We start from the raw sequence: 9,069 nt of genomic DNA, 5'->3' as shown, positions 1-9,069 counted from the left end.
AAAAAAATCCACTCCTGGTACCTAAAATTTTCCTATGCGGCGGGCTGGGGACTATAACCTTCTTCTTCCCGCCCCACCACCATCAACGTCGGCCACCACCACCAGACCGCCTCCCCCAGACTTCCAGAAGCGAAGCCGGTCCCCAAGCACCAACCCCGACCGCCACCGAGGCACCCGCCGAAGGCGGGTGCCGAGTTCACCGGCCCCAAGCGACAACCGGTCACCGAGGCACCCGCCGAAGGCGGGTGCCGAGTTCACCGGCCCCAAGCGACAACCGGTCACCGAGGCACCCGCCGAAGGCGGGTGCCGAGTTCACCGGCCCCAAGCGACAACCGGTCACCGAGGCACCCGCCGAAGGCGGGTGCCGAGTTCACTGGCCCCAAGCGACAACCGGTCACCGAGGCACCCGCCGAAGGCGGGTGCCGAGTTCACTGGCCCCAAGCGACGGCGGTCACCGAGGCACCCGCCGGAGGCGGGTGCCGAGTTCACTGGCCCCAAGCGACGGCGGTCACCGAGGCACCCGCCGGAGGCGGGTGCCGAGTTCACCGGCCCCGAGCACCAGCGGTCAGCCACGGAGGGTGCTGGATCATCCATACTTCCATAGCTCCAGAGCTCCATAGCCCCGGAGCTCCATAGCCCCGGAGCTCCATAGCCCCGGAGCTCCATAGCTCCATAGCCCCGGAGCTCCATAGCCCCGGAGCTCCATAGCCCCGGAGCTCCATAGCTCCATAGCCCCGGAGCTCCATAGCCCCGGAGCTCCATAGCCCCGGAGCTCCATAGCCCCGGAGCTCCATAGCCCCGGAGCTCCATAGCTCCAGCCGCGGAGGGTGCTGGCTGGTGGCTCCATAGCTCCATACTTCCATACTTGCAGCCACGGAGTTGGCTAAAATTGCACTAAGTGCGAAAGCCCATTCATTTACAACGGCGTGTCCGCCAGGCGGCGACATTTCCCCGTTACCGGTGGCTGCGCGGCGGGTGAGTGACAGAGCTTATCCGAGCGGCTGGAACTCTGCGCCGGCGTGGTCGAGCGTGAGGCCTCGGCCCTTTGGCTGCCTGGTACCTAAAACACTTCCATTGATCCAGCCACGGAGGGTGCTGGCTGGTGGCTCCATAGCTCCATAGCTCCATAGCACCAGAGCTCCATAGCTCCATAGCACCAGAGCTCCATAGCTCCATAGCACCAGAGCTCCATAGCTCCATAGCACCAGAGCTCCATAGCTCCATAGCACCAGAGCTCCATACTTCCAGAGCTCCATAGCTCCATAGCTCCATAGCACCAGAGCTCCATAGCTCCATAGCACCAGAGCTCCATAGCTCCATAGCACCAGAGCTCCATAGCTCCATAGCACCAGAGCTCCATAGCTCCATAGCACCAGAGCTCCATACTTCCAGAGCTCCATAGCTCCATAGCTCCATAGCACCAGAGCTCCAGAGCTCCATAGCACCAGAGCTCCATAGCTCCATAGCACCAGAGCTCCATAGCTCCATAGCTCCAGCCTGGGTGGCTGGTGGCTCCATAGCTCCATACTTCCATAGCTCCAGTCAGAGAGTTGGCTAAAATTGCACTAAGTGCGAAAGCCCATTCATTTACAACGGCGTGTCCACAAGGCGGCGACATTTCCCCTTTACCGGTGGCTGCGCGGCGGGTGAGTGACAGAGCTTATCCGAGCGGCTGGAACTCTGCGCCGGCGTGGTCGAGCGTGAGGCCTCGGCCCTTTGGCTGCCTGGTACCTAAACCACTTCCATTGATCCAGCCACGGAGGGTGCTGGCTGGTGGCTCCATACCTCCAGAGCTCCATAGCACCAGAGCTCCATAGCTCCATAGCACCAGAGCTCCATAGCTCCATAGCACCAGAGCTCCATAGCTCCATAGCACCAGAGCTCCATAGCTCCATAGCACCAGAGCTCCATAGCTCCATAGCACCAGAGCTCCATAGCTCCATAGCACCAGAGCTCCATAGCTCCATAGCACCAGAGCTCCATAGCTCCATAGCACCAGAGCTCCATAGCTCCATAGCACCAGAGCTCCATAGCTCCATAGCACCAGAGCTCCATAGCTCCATAGCACCAGAGCTCCATAGCTCCATAGCACCAGGGCTCCATAGCTCCATAGCTCCAGGGCTCCATAGCTCCATAGCTCCAGGGCTCCATAGCTCCATAGCTCCAGGGCTCCATAGCTCCAGGGCTCCAGGGCTCCATAGCTCCATACCTCCAGAGCTCCATAGCTCCATAGCTCCATACTTCCAGAGCTCCATAGCTCCATAGCGCCATACTTCCATAGCTCCATAGCTCCAGACTTCCATAGCACCAGAGCTCCATACCTCCAGAGCTCCATAGCTCCAGCCTGGGTGGCTGGTGGCTCCATAGCTCCATACTTCCATAGCTCCAGTCAGAGAGTTGGCGAAAATTGCACTAAGTGCGAAAGCCCATTCATTTACAACGGCGTGTCCGCCAGGCGGCGACATTTCCCCGTTACCGGTGGCTGCGCGGCGGGTGAGTGACAGAGCTTATCCGAGCGGCTGGAACTCTGCGCCGGCGTGGTCGAGCGTGAGGCCTCGGCCCTTTGGCTGCCTGGTACCTAAAACACTTCCATTGATCCAGCCACGGAGGGTGCTGGCTGGTGGCTCCATACCTCCAGAGCTCCAGAGCTCCATAGCACCAGAGCTCCAGAGCTCCATAGCACCAGAGCTCCATAGCTCCATAGCACCAGAGCTCCATAGCTCCATAGCACCAGAGCTCCATAGCTCCATAGCACCAGAGCTCCATAGCTCCATAGCACCAGAGCTCCATAGCTCCATAGCACCATAGCTCCATAGCTCCATAGCTCCAGGGCTCCATAGCTCCATAGCTCCAGGGCTCCATAGCTCCAGGGCTCCATAGCTCCATACCTCCATAGCACCAGAGCTCCATAGCACCAGAGCTCCATAGCTCCATAGCACCAGGGCTCCATAGCTCCATAGCTCCAGGGCTCCAGGGCTCCATAGCTCCATACCTCCAGAGCTCCATAGCTCCAGCCTGGGTGGCTGGTGGCTCCATAGCTCCATACTTCCATACTTGCAGCCACGGAGTTGGCTAAAATTGCACTAAGTGCGAAAGCCCATTCATTTACAACGGCGTGTCCGCCAGGCGGCGACATTTCCCCGTTACCGGTGGCTGCGCGGCGGGTGAGTGACAGAGCTTATCCGAGCGGCTGGAACTCTGCGCCGGCGTGGTCGAGCGTGAGGCCTCGGCCCTTTGGCTGCCTGGTACCTAAACCACTTCCATTGATCCAGCCACGGAGGGTGCTGGCTGGTGGCTCCATAGCTCCATAGCTCCATAGCACCAGAGCTCCAGAGCTCCATAGCACCAGAGCTCCATAGCTCCATAGCACCAGAGCTCCATAGCTCCATAGCACCAGAGCTCCATAGCTCCATAGCACCAGAGCTCCATACTTCCAGAGCTCCATAGCTCCATAGCTCCATAGCACCAGAGCTCCATAGCTCCATAGCACCAGAGCTCCATAGCTCCATAGCACCAGAGCTCCATAGCTCCATAGCACCAGAGCTCCATAGCTCCATAGCACCAGAGCTCCATAGCTCCATAGCACCAGAGCTCCATAGCTCCATAGCACCAGAGCTCCAGAGCTCCATAGCACCAGAGCTCCATAGCTCCATAGCTCCATAGCTCCATAGCACCAGAGCTCCATACCTCCAGAGCTCCATACCTCCAGAGCTCCATAGCTCCATAGCACCAGAGCTCCATAGCTCCATAGCACCAGAGCTCCATAGCACCAGAGCTCCATAGCTCCATAGCTCCATAGCTCCATAGCTCCATAGCTCCATAGCTCCATAGCTCCATAGCTCCATAGCTCCAGGGCTCCATAGCTCCATAGCTCCAGGGCTCCATAGCTCCATAGCTCCAGGGCTCCATAGCTCCAGGGCTCCATAGCACCAGAGCTCCATAGCTCCATAGCACCAGAGCTCCATAGCTCCATAGCACCAGAGCTCCATAGCTCCATAGCTCCAGGGCTCCATAGCTCCAGGGCTCCATAGCTCCATAGCTCCAGGGCTCCATAGCTCCATACCTCCAGAGCTCCATAGCTCCAGCCTGGGTGGCTGGTGGCTCCATAGCTCCATACTTCCATAGCTCCAGTCAGAGAGTTGGCGAAAATTGCACTAAGTGCGAAAGCCCATTCATTTACAACGGCGTGTCCGCCAGGCGGCGACATTTCCCCGTTACCGGTGGCTGCGCGGCGGGTGAGTGACAGAGCTTATCCGAGCGGCTGGAACTCTGCGCCGGCGTGGTCGAGCGTGAGGCCCCGGCCCTTTGGCTGCCTGGTACCTAAAACACTTCCATTGATCCAGCCACGGAGGGTGCTGGCTGGTGGCTCCATACCTCCAGAGCTCCAGAGCTCCATAGCACCAGAGCTCCAGAGCTCCATAGCACCAGAGCTCCATAGCTCCATAGCACCAGAGCTCCATAGCTCCATAGCACCAGAGCTCCATAGCTCCATAGCACCAGAGCTCCATAGCTCCATAGCACCATAGCTCCATAGCTCCATAGCACCATAGCTCCATAGCTCCATAGCTCCAGGGCTCCATAGCTCCATAGCTCCATAGCTCCATACCTCCATAGCACCAGAGCTCCATAGCACCAGAGCTCCATAGCTCCATAGCACCAGGGCTCCATAGCTCCATAGCTCCAGGGCTCCAGGGCTCCATAGCTCCATACCTCCAGAGCTCCATAGCTCCAGCCTGGGTGGCTGGTGGCTCCATAGCTCCATACTTCCATACTTGCAGCCACGGAGTTGGCTAAAATTGCACTAAGTGCGAAAGCCCATTCATTTACAACGGCGTGTCCGCCAGGCGGCGACATTTCCCCGTTACCGGTGGCTGCGCGGCGGGTGAGTGACAGAGCTTATCCGAGCGGCTGGAACTCTGCGCCGGCGTGGTCGAGCGTGAGGCCCCGGCCCTTTGGCTGCCTGGTACATAAAACACTTCCATTGATCCAGCCACGGAGGGTGCTGGCTGGTGGCTCCATAGCTCCATAGCTCCATAGCACCAGAGCTCCATAGCTCCATAGCACCAGAGCTCCATAGCTCCATAGCACCAGAGCTCCATAGCACCAGAGCTCCAGGGCTCCATAGCTCCAGGGCTCCAGGGCTCCATAGCTCCATACCTCCAGAGCTCCATAGCTCCATACTTCCAGAGCTCCATAGCTCCATACTTCCATAGCTCCATAGCTCCATACTTCCATAGCACCAGAGCTCCATACCTCCAGAGCTCCATAGCTCCAGCCTGGGTGGCTGGTGGCTCCATAGCTCCATACTTCCATAGCTCCAGTCAGAGAGTTGGCGAAAATTGCACTAAGTGCGAAAGCCCATTCATTTACAACGGCGTGTCCACAAGGCGGCGACATTTCCCCGTTACCGGTGGCTGCGCGGCGGGTGAGTGACAGAGCTTATCCGAGCGGCTGGAACTCTGCGCCGGCGTGGTCGAGCGTGAGGCCTCGGCCCTTTGGCTGCCTGGTACCTAAAACACTTCCATTGATCCAGCCTCGGAGGGTGCTGGCTGGTGGCTCCATAGCTCCATAGCTCCATACCTCCAGAGCTCCAGAGCTCCATAGCACCAGAGCTCCATAGCTCCATAGCACCAGAGCTCCATAGCACCAGAGCTCCATAGCTCCATAGCACCAGAGCTCCATAGCTCCATAGCACCAGAGCTCCATAGCTCCATAGCACCAGAGCTCCATAGCTCCATAGCTCCATAGCACCAGAGCTCCATAGCTCCATAGCACCAGAGCTCCATAGCTCCATAGCACCAGAGCTCCATAGCTCCATAGCACCAGAGCTCCATAGCTCCATAGCACCAGAGCTCCATAGCTCCATAGCACCAGAGCTCCATAGCTCCATAGCACCAGAGCTCCATAGCTCCATACTTCCATAGCTCCGGAGCTCCATGGCTCCATACTTCCATAGCTCCAGCCTGGCTGGCTGGTGGCTCCATAGCTCCATACATCCATAGCTCCATAGCTCCCTACTTCCATAGCTCCATAGCTCCAGAGCTCCAGAGCTCCATAGCTCCATAGCTCCATAGCTCCATACTACCATACTTCCATACTTCCATAGCTCCATAGCTCCGTACTTCCATAGCTCCATAGCTCCATACTTCCATACTTCCATAGCTCCATAGCTCCATAGCTCCATACTTCCATAGCTCCATAGCTCCATAGCTCCATAGCCCCAGAGCTCCATAGCTCCATAGCTCCATAGCTCCATAGCTCCATAGCTCCATAGCTCCATAGCTCCATAGCTCCAGAGCTCCATACTTCCAGAGCTCCAGAGCTCCAGCCTGGCTGGTGGCTCCATAGCTCCATACTTGCAGCCACGGAGCTGGCGAAAATTGCACTAAGTGCGAAAGCCCATTCATTTACAAGGGCGTGTCCACAAGGCGGCGACATTTCCCCGTTACCGGTGGCTGCTTAGCGGGAGAGTGGCAGAGCTTATCCGAGCGGCTGGAACTCTGCGCCGGCGTGGTCGAGCGGCTGGCCTCGGTAGTTGAGGTACCAGGGGCGGGCTGGGGAGCTCCAGGCGGGGCTTGTGAGAGAGTGAAGCCGAGCGGCTGGAACTCTGGGCCGGCCTGGTCGAGCGGCTGGCCTCGGTAGTTGAGGTACCAGGGGCGGGCTGGGGAGCTCCAGGCGGGGCTTGTGAGAGAGTGTAGCCGAGCGGCTGGAACTCTGGGCCGGCGTGGTTGAGCAGCATGCCCGCGGAGGTGGCTCTTCCATAGGCAGGGAGGGTGCTGGAGCTCCACACTTCCATAGGCAGGGAGGGTGCTGGAGCTCCACACTTCCATAGGCAGGGAGGGTGCTGGAGCTCCACACTTCCATAGGCAGGGAGGGTGCTGGAGCTCCACACTTCCATAGGCAGGGAGGGTGCTGGAGCTCCACACTTCCATAGGCAGGGAGGGTGCTGGAGCTCCACACTTCCATAGGCAGGGAGGGTGCTGGAGCTCCACACTTCCATAGGCAGGGAGGGTGCTGGAGCTCCACACTTCCATAGGCAGGGAGGGTGCTGGAGCTCCACACTTCCATAGGCAGGGAGGGTGCTGGAGCTCCACACTTCCATAGGCAGGGAGGGTGCTGGAGCTCCACACTTCCATAGGCAGGGAGGGTGCTGGAGCTCCACACTTCCATAGGCAGGGAGGGTGCTGGAGCTCCACACTTCCATAGGCAGGGAGGGTGCTGGAGCTCCACACTTCCATAGGCAGGGAGGGTGCTGGAGCTCCACACTTCCATAGGCAGGGAGGGTGCTGGAGCTCCACACTTCCATAGGCAGGGAGGGTGCTGGAGCTCCACACTTCCATAGGCAGGGAGGGTGCTGGAGCTCCACACTTCCATAGGCAGGGAGGGTGCTGGAGCTCCACACTTCCATAGGCAGGGAGGGTGCTGGAGCTCCACACTTCCATAGGCAGGGAGGGTGCTGGAGCTCCACACTTCCATAGGCAGGGAGGGTGCTGGAGCTCCACACTTCCATAGGCAGGGAGGGTGCTGGAGCTCCACACTTCCATAGGCAGGGAGGGTGCTGGAGCTCCACACTTCCATAGGCAGGGAGGGTGCTGGAGCTCCACACTTCCATAGGCAGGGAGGGTGCTGGAGCTCCACACTTCCATAGGCAGGGAGGGTGCTGGAGCTCCACACTTCCATAGGCAGGGAGGGTGCTGGAGCTCCACACTTCCATAGGCAGGGAGGGTGCTGGAGCTCCACACTTCCATAGGCAGGGAGGGTGCTGGAGCTCCACACTTCCATAGGCAGGGAGGGTGCTGGAGCTCCACACTTCCATAGGCAGGGAGGGTGCTGGAGCTCCACACTTCCATAGGCAGGGAGGGTGCTGGAGCTCCACACTTCCATAGGCAGGGAGGGTGCTGGAGCTCCACACTTCCATAGGCAGGGAGGGTGCTGGAGCTCCACACTTCCATAGGCAGGGAGGGTGCTGGAGCTCCACACTTCCATAGGCAGGGAGGGTGCTGGAGCTCCACACTTCCATAGGCAGGGAGGGTGCTGGAGCTCCACACTTCCATAGGCAGGGAGGGTGCTGGAGCTCCACACTTCCATAGGCAGGGAGGGTGCTGGAGCTCCACACTTCCATAGGCAGGGAGGGTGCTGGAGCTCCACACTTCCATAGGCAGGGAGGGTGCTGGAGCTCCACACTTCCATAGGCAGGGAGGGTGCTGGAGCTCCACACTTCCATAGGCAGGGAGGGTGCTGGAGCTCCACACTTCCATAGGCAGGGAGGGTGCTGGAGCTCCACACTTCCATAGGCAGGGAGGGTGCTGGAGCTCCACACTTCCATAGGCAGGGAGGGTGCTGGAGCTCCACACTTCCATAGGCAGGGAGGGTGCTGGAGCTCCACACTTCCATAGGCAGGGAGGGTGCTGGAGCTCCACACTTCCATAGGCAGGGAGGGTGCTGGAGCTCCACACTTCCATAGGCAGGGAGGGTGCTGGAGCTCCACACTTCCATAGGCAGGGAGGGTGCTGGAGCTCCACACTTCCATAGGCAGGGAGGGTGCTGGAGCTCCACACTTCCATAGGCAGGGAGGGTGCTGGAGCTCCACACTTCCATAGGCAGGGAGGGTGCTGGAGCTCCACACTTCCATAGGCAGGGAGGGTGCTGGAGCTCCACACTTCCATAGGCAGGGAGGGTGCTGGAGCTCCACACTTCCATAGGCAGGGAGGGTGCTGGAGCTCCACACTTCCATAGGCAGGGAGGGTGCTGGAGCTCCACACTTCCATAGGCAGGGAGGGTGCTGGAGCTCCACACTTCCATAGGCAGGGAGGGTGCTGGAGCTCCACACTTCCATAGGCAGGGAGGGTGCTGGAGCTCCACACTTCCATAGGCAGGGAGGGTGCTGGAGCTCCACACTTCCATAGGCAGGGAGGGTGCTGGAGCTCCACACTTCCATAGGCAGGGAGGGTGCTGGAGCTCCACACTTCCATAGGCAGGGAGGGTGCTGGAGCTCCACACTTCCATAGGCAGGGAGGGTGCTGGAGCTCCACACTTCCATAGGCAGGGAGGGTGCTGGAGCTCCACATC

Source organism: Syngnathus leptorhynchus, unplaced genomic scaffold, assembly GCF_054491065.1.
Source record: "Syngnathus leptorhynchus isolate UIUO unplaced genomic scaffold, UIUO_Slep HiC_scaffold_103, whole genome shotgun sequence".
NCBI lineage: Eukaryota > Metazoa > Chordata > Actinopteri > Syngnathiformes > Syngnathidae > Syngnathus > Syngnathus leptorhynchus.
The sequence above is the reverse complement of the archived record's forward strand: the minus strand, read 5'-3'. Positions refer to the sequence as shown.